The sequence below is a fragment of the Apium graveolens genome, chromosome 10, assembly GCF_009905375.1.
Source record: "Apium graveolens cultivar Ventura chromosome 10, ASM990537v1, whole genome shotgun sequence".
NCBI lineage: Eukaryota > Viridiplantae > Streptophyta > Magnoliopsida > Apiales > Apiaceae > Apium > Apium graveolens.
The window spans coordinates 26,746,369-26,763,088 of record NC_133656.1 but is presented as its reverse complement, the minus strand read 5'-3'; the positions used below and the strand labels follow the sequence as shown (position 1 = coordinate 26,763,088).

Genomic DNA, 16,720 nt, shown 5'->3' with positions numbered 1-16,720 from the left:
GTTTTCTACCCGTATAACTGTTGTTGTGATGTATATGTGTATATGCATTATCTTGTGATAAGTGCATGATAGTTATTAGAAAATCTTGCGATATATTGAAGCATGTTGATATGATATATATGCATGCCTGTTTCGTAATCTTGATATTCTATTATCAATTCAAATGCTTATAAACTGCATAATACCTATGCTAGAGATAAGCAGTAGTTGCGTATATCCTTAATATAGGGGACCCAAAGGTGAACATTTTTCTAAACTGGGAGTCGATGTTCCCGGGTATAATATATGTATATATATATATAATTTTCTATATCTATTAATCGAATAAGGTATATTCGATGGTTTAGAATAATAATTAAACTTATTTTCGATTATTCAAATAAGGATCGTACTTTCGTATAAGTATATCTTTTATTATTTATTATTCGTTTCAAGTATGAGTTTTAAAACTTCTACTTCAATTATTTTTATAAATATTATCCTTTATGGGAATATTATTTAAAGAATAATATTCAGATATTTTCCAACATATTGGGACTGATTTATTTTATTAAATCAGCATTACTCCAAACATTCTTAAAATTGTTTTCGAGTCTTCAAAATGATTTTAAAAGTTAGAGCGGATCCCAAAACTGGTTTTCAAATTTAAGATCTTCCTTTCGAAGGGGACTTGAATACACGCTCAAAAATCTGAGGAATCCGGCTCTTTGATGTATTTTATATTCGCAACGAGGTTGCTGTTTTGAGAAAACAATTTGATTACTTGCCCAACGTTCGAGAAGTAAGTTCATCTAATTGAGTCGGCATAAGCGACAGGCCGGGGTACGATCTATGAAGGTGTAAGAGGCTGGATTGTAATATCTGGGATATATCGTGTAATTATTTTTGCTAATAAATAAATATTATGCTTGTTTGCTAATAAATAAATATTATGCTTGTTTAGTATTTATTCTGTGAATTAACTGTTAAGTGGTATATGTATTTGGATGTTTAAAAATAATATTGATTGAGTATTTTAATTTTTATATGTCCAAAATAAAATATAGATAATTGTCATATCTTCCTATTTATTTTTATGTTGATTTATGATTTTATAGGAAATATGTGGATTTTATGAATTCTTTTTCAGAGTATTTATAAACTATTTTATATAATCGGGAACCAACCGACTTCATCCATTTTTACATTTTTATGACCCAAAACTCTTCCGAGAACTCCTTTCTAACATAATTGCAATATTCCGAGCATTTTCCATGTTTCGACTTTTTCGATCCGGCATACGGTTTGTCCTGCGCGGATCCCAGCGTAATATTTTTGATACATTATTCATTTAGGTAAATCAATAAAACTCGTATTTTCGATAAACAGGATCTTTTTATTAAACTATTACAATTATCACCTCGTAATACGTGTAACCAGACGTTGAGACCAAGACCACAGTACAAATTCTACTGATTTGGATAATTATCCCAAAAACTGGTACCATTTGGATCTATTTTTATAAATAAACCTACCATTTTATATCCGGAATGATCCAACGGGATACTAATTTTCCGTAATTATAAATAACCTTTACCGTATTTATTTCGTACCGAAAATCATTTGCAAACAATAATTATATAATTTTACAGAGAAAATCTACATATTCATATAATTTTTCAAGAATTAAACAGCAATTTGGAGGTGTTATTGAAATTCGTTTGGAAAGCTTGAGTAACTAAAATGAAGGGTTTGAAGAGTACTATCATATTATACAAGTTCCAGAACTGCAGAATCAAAGGTTTATTTTCTATATTTTTATTTATTTTTGAATTATTTTGATTAAAAATATGTTTTTTTGTTCGGATGATTGTTTGAATGATTTGATGATTTCATGTTGTAGAGCTTATTTTCCTGATGATTTTCATATATCATATGACTAATTTGGAGTTCAGTAACATGTTCAAAATTGATAATCTTCGAATTTTAAAATTAGGGTTTATAACCCGTATGAATGTTCCTAATTGAAAATTAGGGCTTTTTGTTCTAGGGGTTATTAGCTGTTGAAATATAGTGGGTTGTGTTCCTTATGAAATTTGCAATTGATTGGTGTATAGCTCGTTAACAGACGATTCATGGTTTAAAGGGAGTTGTGTTTTTAAGTTCACGTCGAGCTCGCCGGAAACCGGCGAACTTCTCGGCCAAATTCCGGCCAACTCAGGGATTGTTAGGTCGATTTGATGGCATGGTTATGTTCCTGGTAGTGTGTAGATGTGATCTGGAGGTGTTGGTAGGGTGAGGATGCCGGAACCGTCATCTCCGGCGAGACATGACATTTTCCGGCGACTCCCCTGTAAAATTACAGTTTAGTACCTGAACTTTTGGTGACGATGCAGTTTAGTCTCTGAAGTTTCTGCAAATTGCAGAAATAGGATTCATGTTTTAAAAATGTTTAAAAATAATATATCCTATTTATTTTAATTATAAAAATTCGTTATTAATTTCTGAAAATCCCAAAAATTATTATTTTAATTCCAAAAATTATTTTTAATTCAAAAATAAATCTGAATTAATTAGTTAATTAATTTTAGTTAATAATTAATTGATTAATTGGTCAATTACTTCGAAAATTAATTGATTAATTGTTTTACTTAATTATTAATTGATTTTAATTAATTATTTAATTAGATTTAAAAATTTTAAAAAATAGTTTCGAGCTTTAAAATATTATTTTAAATTATTTTCAAGGCTCGATAATTATTATAAAATTATTTTGAAGCCAGATGTGGCCAACCGAACCCTGTTAATTGCTTTAAAATTGATCCAACGACCCGTTTTAATTCCGAAAAAAGTTTTAAAAATTATATTAAATACCCGAAAGCCTGTTTATGACCCGAGACTTCTTTATAAATAATATATCATTGATTGTTTGATGTGTTATATTGGACTTGTTGTTTGACTATCGATCTATATGTTCGGTGTTTACTTGTTTATAGCGTAACTTTCAATCCGTTAATCGGATTTAGGTAAAATGAAGGGTAGATAAAAGTGTATATCGAATAGAATTGTATGAGTTGAGTATTGATAGATGCTTATGATATGTGAGCAGAAGAGGCAAGGCTTAGGAAAGGAAAGCAGATAGTCGAGGAGTAAGACGGTGGTAATTGGAAGTTAGTGAAGTATAGCAAGCTAGTACCAGGCAAGTAATCTGAACTTTCTCGAGATATATTGTTGATGATTGATAATCCTATTCTATATTACAAGTGCTTTGAAGCACTGAACCCTAAACCTTGATTCCAGTTGTTGATCTTTGAGCCGTAAACCTTATTCTTTCTAAACCATTGATTGTTACATACCCGAGTATGAACCACAGATATACGATACTACTCCACAAATACATACAAACTAAATGCCAAACACTGACTCCAATTGCCTACATATTCAAACCATTGTACCTTATGCTTTGAAAGACCAAATCCTTGTAACCTTGAAATGTTGATTCCTTTGTTATCCAATTCTTTCATTACCTAACAACCATTCTTTGAGATTGACATATTGATCCCTTGTGAAGATTGCAACCATTTCATTATTGAATATCTAATGTTGCTTATGATTTTGTTTATTGCTTTACATTGTTTATTCTGTTATTATGTTAGAATTGGATTGTTTTATAAAATTGTGGACCAAATTCGTGGTAAGACCAGATTGGTGGTCAAGTTAGGCCAATGTGTGCCATGGATCCAGTAATTAGAGCAGAGCTGTGTGCCTTGCTCAGGGTTAGTGTGTGACTGATCAGCAGCCTAACCTTGGTTTTTAAAATAAAAATATAATATCCAATTCTAAATCAATAATCATTGTTCCCTTGATACCTTAATCCTTTTTAACTAATGATCATTATTCTCAGTCTTGTCATTGTGACTTGCTGAGCTAGTTAGCTCATTTGTGCGATGTTGTTTATGTTCTTTTCCAGTTAAGAAGGAACCAGTCGGTAGCGAGGATCCTCAATCCAGTGTGAGAGCTAGGGGTTCAGGTTAATCGAGTTAAGCTAACAGACATCTTTTGAGATAGTTTAAGTTTGTAAAGTTTGTAATAATGTTTAATATTCAGTTCTGAGTTTGAATAGTTGGGATTCGGATGTTATAATATAAAGTGTGTGTGTGGCTTGTGTGCATACTTCAACCTATTGCGGTCCGTGGTAGTTGGTAAGTAGGGTCACTACATATTATTATTGTCTTTATTATTATTATAAGCAGGTTATAAATATGGTGTGTGTGTGGACCCCAAACTTCTGACCCGAGTTTGGAGGGCGCCACATGGGTGATAGTCCATCCATGCGTGACTAGCCAGGTAACGGTCTAGCGCGAGGTCCTAATGCGGCCAGGGTGATGACCGGCGAGGAATTCATCCATCTATAGTAAAAAAGGTTACTTATTGGTATCTTTACTTGATCAGCAAGATATCGGGTTTATGCCAAAGTTTTTCTTCTTTCCAAATTCATTGGGTATTATAACTTTGTTTATACTTTTCATAACAGAGGGTTTCAAGGAAGGTATGAGATATATATATATATATAGGTGTATATATATATATATCGGGAATTAATGAAGTATGTAGTAACTTTATTTCTTTAAATGATATTTCAAAGATTGAATCTATTCAAGTCTTATCTTGTAGTCTCATCTATGTGATGAACTTTTGAAACTGATTATGCCTTGAATGGTGGTAGTTCAAGTAGTATTCGGAAAATATATAAGTATATTGGAGTATCTTGTAACTTCATCTTTTCAACTTATATCTAGTCAATGATTATCTTATGCATGACAAAGATTTTCAGAAAAATGTTGAGACAAGGTTAGATATATGAGATCACCTTGCAACAATATTTTTATACAGTTATAAACTGGAACTCTATGTATATTATGCATGGAAGAAGATTTTCAAGATTTTGAAAAGTATATATACATATATACTGAATGTTTTGTGACTTGGTCGCGTTAAGATATCAACTTGGTTCATTTTTCTTGACCAAGACTTTCATAGGTACTATGAGAATGCTCATATATTGTTAATTATTATACATATTATTTCGGTGGGCTTGTTGCTCACCCTTGCTTTCTTCTTTCATCACACAACAACAGATAGATAAGATGAACAGGGCCAAGCTCCCAGTTCGCAAGCGGATAGGAAACGTTCCGCAGTTTCCTGTAGGCGTTGATTCAGCTGTAGCTGAGGTAGGATCTACCAATAGGCTAGGGTTTCAACTATTGATGTACCAGACTTATGTATATTTATGAATTGTAATAATGGCAAAGAATATGTAAATTTATTTAGAAACCCTTTTGAGGTGTAATGAGTTATAATTGTGGAATAAAATGACTTGTGTTATTTTGGTATTCATCTCTGAGATTATAACTTGTTGTGTGTGTGTTTATTGTAGGGTCATAGTACGCAGTATTTGGTTGTTTATTAAGATTGGGTGTTATTAAGGGAAATGGAACTCATGACAACCCGGATCCCCGACCCCGGATTTGGCGGTGTTACATAATCATTCCGAGAACAAAGTGTTTGTTGCTCGGGCCGCTGTATTTCTTGAGGGAGAACTACTTTCTAGGAAAATCAGTGGGAGGATAATACATCTCGATGAAGATCTAGAACCACATGATAAAATTGAACCAGAGTTGGAATAAGATCAGGATGTACATCAAAATGTTGAAAGTAATCTTGTCCCAGAAACACAGGTTATTCGTAGATCTAGTAGGATTCACAATGAGCCCGGGAGAAATTATGAATTTCTTTTGACTCAAGATGGTGATGTGATGCTTACGGATAATGATAAGCCTCTCACCTACCAAGATGCTATTAACAGGTTAGACTCCGAGAGATGGCTAGAGGCCATGAAATCCGAGATGAAATCCATGTATCAAAATAAAGTACTGACTTTTAGTTGATCCACTCGAATGGGTAAAACCTATAGGGTGCAAGTGGGTTTTCAAGAAGAAAACTGACATGGATGGTAAATTACAGAGCTATAAGGTGCGACTAGTGACAAAAGGTTTCAAACAAACTCATGGTACAGACTATGATAAGACTTTTTCACTAGTTTCTATGGTCAAGTACATCAGGATTTTGTTAGCAATAGTTGCTTACTTTGACTATGAGCTTTGGCAAATGGATGTCAAAACTGCTTTCCTATATGGGAGCCTTAAACATGATGTACATATAATACAACCTGAGGGTTTTGTCAATCCAAAGTTTGCTAAGATAGTTTATAAGTTGCTTCTATCTATTTATAGATTGAAGCAAGCCTCAAGGAGAATGAATATTCATTTTGATGAAACAGTAAAAGAGTTTGGCTTTATTCAAAATGAAGATGAACCATGTGTTTACAAGAAGTTTAATGGGGTGACATTCCTAGTATTATATGTAGATGACATATAACAGATATGGAATGACATACCTTCTCTACAGGCTATTAAGACTTGGTTGAGAAATAGTTTCTCGGTGAAAGACTTAAGCGATCCTACCTATGTATTAGGGATCAAGATCTAAAGAGATAGATTAAAAAGATTAATTGACCTAGTCGGAGAACATACATTGACAAAGTATTACATCATTTTATGATGCAAGAAACAAAGAAAGGATATGTTTCGATGTCGCATGGGATAGTGATCTCAAAAGATAATTTCCCCCGAAATCATTAGACGATAAGGGCCGTTTGAGAAATTTCCAGATGCGTTAGTAATTGGATCTATAATGTGTACAATGATATGTATTTATCCTGATGTTTCGTATGCTTTGAGCATGCCGATCAGATACCAGTCTAATCCAGGTGGGGGTCACTAGATAATTTTCAAGAATATTCTTAAGTACTTAAAGAGGACTAAAGATTTATTTTTGGTGTATGGAGAAGATAGGGAATTGGTTGTAAAGGGTTACACTGATACTAGATTCTGAATCTAATTTTTGGACAAACAAGGATGATTACGAGTTTATGTTTGTTTTGTGTTTTGTCTAAATATAATTAATATTAGCTTGAATAGTTCACAACAAGAACATTGATGATTCTATGGAAGCTGAATATATTGATATTTTTTGAAACAACTATGAAGACTGTTTAGGCATGTCCTTAGGCAATATCGCCTTATTAATGAGATTAATGATTAAGGAGATATAATTGTTAAGTGCATAGTAATGATAGTGTTGCAGACCCACTGACTAAGGTTTTGTCACAGCAGAAGTACGATGGTCATACTAGTTCAATGAGTATTAGATACACGGGTGATTGGCTCTAGTGCAAGTGGGAGATTGTTAGTGTTTGTGCCCTAGAGACAACACTATGATGTTTTAGTTTAAGATATTAGGATTATTAATGTTTATGTTCTATCGATTATTCTCTTTATAATTTATTAATTCTTAATTTACTGCGATATAAATGTTAGATTAATAAATATCCTTGAAATATGATATGCAATTCTATATCTCTAAGTACGTGACTTAGAAATGAGATTATGAGAATAGTATCAATATTCCTAAAGGTCCCTAGTCGAGTATTATTATTAAGGGACAATAATAATGCATTAAGACTAGTGTGTTTGTTGACTGATGATCACATCTCATTGATCATAGGTATAGTGATACTGAAGTTAAAGACACAAGCATATGTATATGTACATGGTGCTGGACAGACCCGGTGTGAGATTCTACATGTCTGTTGTGTCATAAGTAATTCTCACAGTGATAATGATGTAATGGTTCTTAGACCTGAAGTCATTATATTTCTATACGAGAATTAATATACATTGATTCCATTAAAAGTTATCCTTGACCGGGTAATGATAAAAGTGGACATTGGGTATATTATGAATCGTATGAGAAATATGAATGATCTATATGGGATTTAACCCTCCTATTTTAGGAGTGATATTATTGGCCTCTTGTGTGAGCTAGACTATGAAAAGCGTGGTCATGCTCAAATGTTGATTTGATATGATAGTCTACTCATTGTTCAAGGAAACCTGGATTAAACATTGATGAGGATGACACATCACATGCCTCTAGTTTAATCTATAATATGTGGTTAAAAGGATTATATTACATTGTACATTATTCACGAAAGGTTTAATCGATCACCGATTCAATTATTACTACTTAAGTAGCAATGATGTATTACTAGATGCTGCTCATTGTTTATGATTTTAAATTAGATTTAAAATTCGTTGCCAATGTAATAATAACCTATAGGGTCACACACAAAGAATGCTTGAAGGATTATTTAATTTAAATTGGATTTAAATTAAATTAAAGTGATTTAAATTATTTATAATATTAATTAAGTTTGACTTAATTAATTAGATAAATAATGATATTTAAATTTACTAATATTAATTATGAAATTTATTTGTTAAATAATTAAGTGAGACTTAATTATAATACAAATAGGAATTTTGAATTAATAATAACTCCTAATTAGTTAAGAGTTATAATTCGTTTTTTTACTCTCTATATAATATCTCTTGTGTGGCTGATTTTATGTGTAAAAGATTTTTACTAAAACCCTAGCCACCAAGAGAGAAGATGGAGAGAGTAAGAAGAAACGAGATTTTGCTAGTACACATCCAATTCTTGAGTTCAAGCATTCGTGTGGATATCGATAGAGCGTAGATCGCAAGAGCGGGATGCGTGGTGATTGAACAAGCTTTGGATCTCCATTAGTCAACCAATTTGTAAAGCTTCTTAAGGTAAACAATCTGATCTACGAATTAAATATCTATTTTTCGCATGGATCCTGCGGTGGGTTTCGAAAATTCTGATTTTTTATATTTTTAATTACTATTTCCGTTGCGTTTATGTGCTCGAAACCCAACACTTGGTATTCCTAGGGTGAATAGAAAATCTAGAATTATAGGCTTCTCGCAAAAATTCATTCTTCAATTCAGTCACATTGGGATCCATATTCTTGAGGAAAATCTAAACATACCTTTGTTATCCTTTTGAGTACAGACTTCTTCCCCAGTCAAACTATCTAATCCTTGATGCATGACCTCTTCTTGATACTTTCTAATTCTTTCCATCAATTATGGCTGGAAAGTGATTTCATACAATTGCTCCTTATTACCTTCTTGAACTCAAACTTTAATTTCCAGCTTTTCCAATTCATTTGTTAGTTCTTCAACAAGCCTAATCGCATTCAATCTCTCTTTTCTGCTCAGAGCATCTGCTACTACGTTGGCTTTTCCCGGATGGTAATTAATAGAACAATCATATTCCTTAATCAGCTTCAACCATCTTTGTTGTTTCATATTTAAGTCCTTATGGGTGAATATGTGTGACGACTGTGAATTTCGCGACTTAATTAAGTGAATAAAGTATAATTTTGTGGTGTAATTATGAATTATGTGATTAAATAAAGGGATAAATGATTTTGTTGGTTAATTATCTTTATTGTATATTAGTAATAATTCTAAAATGATTTTGTATTTTAAAATGATTTTATTGAGTAATAATTCTATTTTGAGCGCAATCTTCTAGAATCCATTACAAATAAACCGTACACTTAAAAATTATTTTAAAAATATGGATGAAAAGCTAATTTCAAGATCTATATTCTAAAAGTGATATTCACGGCATGTTTATCTTTTTTAATTCAAAAATATATTAATCAAATTCATTTTTGATTAAGGATAAAAAGAAATTAAGAATTTAGATTCTTTTTAAATTACGAACTTGCCCTTGCATGCATTTCCACTCACAACATGAGAGAAGGTTAGATGTATCATTTTCTACCCCCTATCTCCATTCAACTTAACCAAATGACCATATTATCCTTGCATGCATTTTGTGCTAATAATGAGAGAAGGGTACAAGGGTAATTTCTATTTCCCTCTAACTTGTAAGTATAAAAGGAGAGAAGTTCGGTCATTTCCATTTCATTCTATTTCTTTCCTTTCTCTTTCTCTCTTTTCTCTCATCTCTCTTTTCTCTCTTCTCTCCCGAACTCTCCTTCTCGAATCTCTCTCTCATACACTCCCTCTTTCTCTCTATTACATGCAAAGCCTAAATCTAGTTGGAGATCAAAGTTTTCACCATCAATCTTCCTTATTTCTCATTCTCTATTCGTTTACCTTTTGCATGTAAGTGTTTAAGCTATTTTTGAAATCAACTTATTTTGATTTTACCTAAGAAAATCTCATAATGATAAAAGAATCATAAAAGAAGTATAGTGAATGTTGTATTGTATTTTATTTGGTTTTGTTTGATGATGGTTCGAATTTTGATGTTAAAAAGGGTTTTTAATTTTAAATGATGAGTTGCTTAATTGTTTTAGTGTTAAACTTGATTTTGAATACAAATCTTTGTTTCTAAGAAAGGTTCATGGCATGCATGTAAGGTTTGAGTATAATCAAATGAGTTTAGTTTGATTTGTAAAGAAAATTAGTTGAATGGTTAGGTTAAAGGATAAAGTGAGTTGAAATTGTAATTTAAAGCCTTGTATATCAAAATTTATTTATGCATGTGTATTTTTTTGAAAAACCCGAATGGGTCTTATGATTGGAAAAAGATTAAGTTGATTTTTGTGGAATTATGTGCTACTAGTGATAATTGAAATGATTACTTGGTTGCATGTCAATTTTGTATGGTGTTTGTGTTAATTTTTGGTTCGAATTTTTGATAATTAAAAGAGGGTTTTGATTTATGATTTTGATTGTGATTTTGATTCAGCTTTTGGATTAGTAAGGATGAGACTTGATAGTGTAAGTGATTCTTGTACTTGCATATTACTAAAAGAGGTTTATTTGTGTTTGATTATGTGTGATTGTAATTGAGTACACTTGATTGTGTTTGGTTGTAAGGGCCGAATGGTTAAGGGTGTAAAAGAGGTTGATTTGGTCATATGATTTCACAAAGTAAATGCATGTAAGATTACTAGGGACTATTTGGTTTATTTGATGGTTTTGGTTCGAATAATGTGAAATAAAAGGAAGGATTGAGTCGTCTTGATATGAGATTGTATAATGATTATTTTAACTCATGTATAGAGTTTGGATACAAGGATTATATGCTATATGTTGTAATTGCGTCACAATATGTGATTCGATGACTATTTGGTTAATGTATACGAGTTATGGTATAAGCGTGCTTTGTATTATGATTGAGTATATGTACTCTTAGGGTACTATAATAAAGGGAAATTATTAAGCATTCTGGGAACATCGAATGGGAATCTAATTAGGGTTATGATTTTTGGATTGTAGATTCGAAGCGTGAGGGCATTCAGGCTAGGAAAGGGAAAGGTGTACAAGGTGGTAGTAGTTCAACCCTTGTGAAACAGGAAAGCGAATTCAGACAAGTAACTCTGCCTACTTGTATAAGTTGTGTATTGAAAGGATATTGTTGATGCCATGATAAAGTATTGATGTTTTATAATACTTGTGAACCTGTTATTGATTCTTGAGAAACCCTGTTATTGTTCTTTGTGAACCTGTTATTAATTCTTGAGAAACCCTGTTATTGTTCTTGTAATGACTTGATATGATTATTGAACAAACCTTTATAGGAACCTTTTTATTCATATCCTGATCACCTGTTGATACCTTGAATTCTTGTAAACCCTATTAGAACCTTTATGAACCCCATTGTGTAATGATCCTTCATTCCTTTGTTTACCTTATTCCACGATGATCCTTGGAACTGTTTTGATTCCCTAACTAGTATACCTTGTGATCATTTGATCAATATCCTTAGCATTGAACTTTGCTTACCTTTGATTCATTCACTTTCTTTGAATTCTTGAAATTGAACTTAAGAATGAGTTTCAACTTGAAAGAGTCTAAATGATTCCATATTCTTGGTAATGTTAAAATAAACTCAGTAAAACCTTTATTTTCCAACACAAGGTTTTCCAAATGAATTCCTGATGGATATAATTGAGACGTAAGAGACTAGTGGGACTAGTCTAGTCATATAAGAGACGAGCAGGGCTAGTCCAATTTTTGGCTGAAATTATGCCATAGGTACCTTAACGACCAGCTGGAGGTCGGTATGGTCTGATCTCCCATATTATTATTATTAATTGAAAGTTGAAGTAGTCCAATCAAGGGTTCCCTATCACGTTATAAAGGATATTGGATACATTGCTTTAGCAAATTGCTTCTTTGAAAATGAAATGGCTTATAATGTTTTGAAAAGAGTTGATTGTGATATTGATTAGCATACAGCTTGTGAACCCTGATTCTTATTCTGATATTATTATCAATCATATATTTGATTCTCAGATTTGAAAAGATTCTCTCTTTCCATTTGAAAGATCCTTGAGATCCTGTTGATGATTTGTGATGAATTTCGGCTTTCGCCTTATCTTGAACCTTGATTCCTGAAAGCCCAACTATCTCTTTATAAACCTTCCCTAGCCCACAGATAGAAATCTGCCACCTAGAGAATTGTAGTAGAATGCCCCAAAAGTAATTATGAAAGGATATTGCTTATTGCATCATATAACTGTCATTTAGTTACTTGCTGAGTTTTGTACTCATATATTATGCTTTGTTCTAACCATGGCAGTTAAGCAAGAGGATGGCTAGACTTAGGCGCATTGCTCATAAGAGCGTACCTGGTGGCCCCTACCGTATTGTAGGCTTCCAGATGCCAGAGCAGGTAGTACAGGTTGTGTGTGAGCAAGCGCTTAGTCGGAAAGTTTGTAAAGATATGATGGGTTATCTATCGGTTCCAAGTCGGAATCGATTATGTAAATTTGATATTATTTTACGTTGTAATATATATTATCTGGTTGGTAGTTGTAATCTTGTCTCAAACTTAATCCTGTTTGATCATGTTATTAGTTAATCGGGGTTTATGCTTATTTATTCATAGTTTAAAGGTGTGTGGGTCCTCATTTCCTAACCCCGAGATTGAGGACATCACAAGTTGGTATCAGAGCTACAGGATCTAATCCCTGAGACAAGTTAGGATAAAAGAGTATTTGGGTGTATATATATTACGAGAGTGTTTGGACTCGTATAGAGTTTAGTTAGATTATTAGGTATAGTCTAAGAAAACTGAATAGGTTAAAGTGGCAATTAGAGTTAGGGTGTAAGACAGTTGGAAGTCTTATTTAGCCCTAATGTTATTTCTTGGTTGTTGTTTTGTGTTTTCTCTCAGGACCCCAGTAGTGATAGTGATTCTGAATTAGAGATTAGTTTGACTAGTACCCCAGTGGACCCAATTTCACCCTCTTCAGAGGAGCCTGTGCATATTATTTCAGATTCAGAGGAGGATCTATCTGAGAGTAGTGAGATTCCTATGCAGATATCACCCTTGAGGCCAGAGTTAGAGACCCCAGACCCTGAGCCAGAGTCTGAGATGCCTAAGATTGTGCATGTCATTGTTGGTGGCAAGTTACCCCAGGATCGAGACTTTGTTTACTCCCTTATTCCTGAGTTGGGAGCTTTGGTGGATAGGTTAATTCGAGACTCTAGGAAGAGGACTTCAGTGGTGATGGAGGAGTGGAGAGCTAGGATTCAGATGGTGGAGCAGGTTGCCCGGAGGAGATTGGATGAGGGACCATCCACTAGTGATGCTGATATTGAGGCCTGGAGGCTGCATAAGATCATTCGTTGGATGTTGGATTCTGGATGATTAGATGATAGTGATGATCAGGCTGGACATTTGGTGGAGCCCATAGTTGTTGTTGTTTCTTTTCAGCGCCAGTAGGATTTGGGATACTTGGTCAGATGCCGGGATCGCTTTTTAATTTGTTATGTTATATAATATTTCAGAACTTTGTATCATAGCGGTTGTTAGAAGTTAGGGGTAGATAGGGGATGTTTTCCAGTTTTTCATCTGTTTAACCCTGCTATATTATTGTACCTTATTTCAGAACTTGTCATTACCAAACTTTTTATCGATGTACCTTTGGCTTGTTGAATCAATCATATATCTTATTTCCTATTATGGACCCTGGAATCTTTACAACTATTTTGCATACCATGTTTCTATACAACCGTGTTTAAAATTTCGTAAAACCGTACCCTGTGCCATGAGCAAACACCACTCATATGAGAAATTATATAGTAATAGGATTGTATGTGCAAAATTGGGTAAAAGCTTAAAACCCGCAAAAGTGATTTCGTAGTAAACTGTTGTTATATATCAATGCCATGCTATCGTATTGCTAAATAATTGCTCAATCAGGTTTGTAAGAAATGGCCAACTCACCAAATCACCAAGAAGAAGAAATTCAAACCCAAGACTAAGAACTGAACCAAGATACCACCATGATGAGCCGACTTGCTTAGCTTTTACAATAACCCATAGCCCCTAAAGCTGGAAACTTCAAACACTTTCAATCTGTTCATCCCCCAGAGTTCTTAGGATTGCCTGATCGGATAAAAGCCTAATGGTGGTTAAGAGAAATGGAGAAAGCATTTGAGTTAGTGATAAGTGGATTTTATATCCACTTGGAATGCTTTATTACAAACTAAAATTGGTGTTTTGGACTCAAGTTGTTGGTATTTTGATGTATTTTTGTGTTATTGCATTTCAGGTATCAGTTAAAGGAAGAAAGGAGATTTTAAAGAAAATATGATGAAATGTGATTAGATTTGGAAGACAAGGGCATTGTCAAGTTGTAGAGAATCTCGTTAGCTTCGCTTGAGCAGTTGAATCGCCTAATTCTGACGAGTAGAACTCAAGTTATGGCCAAAATAACATTCATCAGAATTTTTCCAGACAGGCTAGAGGCGCATGCCTGGTGTGCCACGCGGCCGCCTGCTGGTGGAGGCGCCCGCCTGGTGTGCCGCGCGGCCGCTCGCTGATTTCGCTGAAAAAGCCGTTTTTAGTGGAATTTGAAGATTTTACAGGTCCGGGTCCAATATGGGCGTATATATACTTAAAAAAGGGTTTTCATCATCCGAGAAGATTGGGATACCGAGGAGAAGACCTAGAAGCACAAAACAACTCTGAAAAAGAAGATCTTGTTTTCAACTTGTGATTCTTTGAATTAGTTATAACTTTGGATGCTCATTTTCATTCTTGTTGAACCTAGATCTCGTTTATTCGTACTTTATTTATTATTCAATTTATTAAGACCTTGTTTATATCATGCTTTCATTGGAACCCATGGTGACGATGGGTTCGATTATGAGCTAATCGTTGTCATAGGATTCTAGCGGATTTACTTATGGATTTCTATAGTTAATTTGTTTCGATATCTTGGTGTGTGGTGCTTGTATGATATCCTATCATTGGTTGTGCTTATTCGTCTTATGTGCGTAGCTAACATATAAGATAGTGTGTTAATCTCTATTGAAGCGACAGTGAATATAGAGGTTTAGAACCTTCCATGCTAGCATAGGTTCATGTATTGTATGCATGATTAGTGGGTAACTCTAACCGTTTTACTTGCCCTATATAATCAAGATATATAACTTGTGCTTAACCCGTTATGTTGTCAAAATCTATAGATATATAGGGTCTCAATATAATTGGTTCCTATTCAGCTTCTATCTCTTTTGTGGAAGTCTGGTAGAATGGTACTCGTGCAACGAAAGTTGGCGTTTATCAGTTTCGTGTTATCTGATTAGTGTCATCACCATCACATGCTAAGGTTAAGAAGAATAAGGCTATTGAATGAAGTATTTAATGAAGTTAGAATCCCATGTTTGTCATATATATTAATTTAACCATTCTTGTTCTCTTAGTTATAATTGTTAGTTTAATCTCTTAGTTTAATAAAAACCCAATTTGTTATTTGTCTTAGCATTGAGCTATAACCATACATTGTTGCATAGGTGCATAAATTGAACTTAACCTAAACCAGTCTCTGTGGGAACGAATCTGATTTATATCTTATACTACTTGCGAACGCGTATACTTGCGGGAATATTAGCGCGTTTTTTCGCCCTAACAAGCTTTTGGCGCCGCTGCCGGGGACTCGGTGTTAATTTTTAGTTTATGTGCTTGTCATCAGTGGTCGTTAAAGTTCACTGACTCAGATTCTTTTACTTTCACGGTTTATTTGTTTGTGTTTCAGGTACTCATTACAATGGGAGATCCAGCAACACGTACGAAAGCCTTGTTGGATTTTTCTCAACCCAAGATCAATGACATTTAATCTAGCATTGTCTGGCCAGCTATCACAGCTAATACCTTTGAGATCAAGCCTGACATAATTCAATGGGTACAGAATTCAGTCCAGTTTGGAGGTTCTCCAATGAAAGATCCCAATACGCACATTTGGGATTTCATAGAGATCTGTGATACCTTTAGGTTCAATGGTGTTTCCGAAGATGCTATTAAGCTGAGACTGTTTCCATTCTCTCTGAGGGACAAGGCTAAGAGCTGGTTACACTCTCTACCAGCTGGTTCAATTACTACTTGGGAGGATCTTGCTCAGAAATTCCTTACTAAATTCTTCCTTATGGTGAAGACAGCTGCAATGAGGAACACTATTACTCAATTTGCGAAGCAAACGGGAGAACCGCTATGTGAAGCTTGGGAGCGCTACAAGGAGATGCTTAGAAAGTGTCCTCATCATTGAATTCCTGATTGGATGATCATCACTTATTTTTACAATGGGTTGGGAGCACAGTCCAGACCCATGCTCAATGCAGCATCAGGCGGAGCATTATGGGCAAAGAGCTATAAGGAAGTTTATGATCTAATTGAACTGATGGCTGCTAATAAATATCAGTATCCAACCTAGAGATGTCCATAGGGCAAGGTAGTAGGAGTTATTGAAGTGGAT

The 16,720-nt window shown here is 33.9% G+C and overlaps 1 non-coding gene across 1 annotated transcript; it reads right to left on the bottom strand.

Moving 5' to 3' along the window:
- Nucleotides 1-16,408: 16,408 nt before the first annotated feature.
- LOC141694066 (small nucleolar RNA R71) lies at nt 16,409-16,515 on the bottom strand. Its single transcript, XR_012563398.1, has one exon. It is a non-coding gene; the product is annotated as a small nucleolar RNA R71 (small nucleolar RNA).
- Between the last annotated feature and the right edge of the window lie 205 nt (nt 16,516-16,720).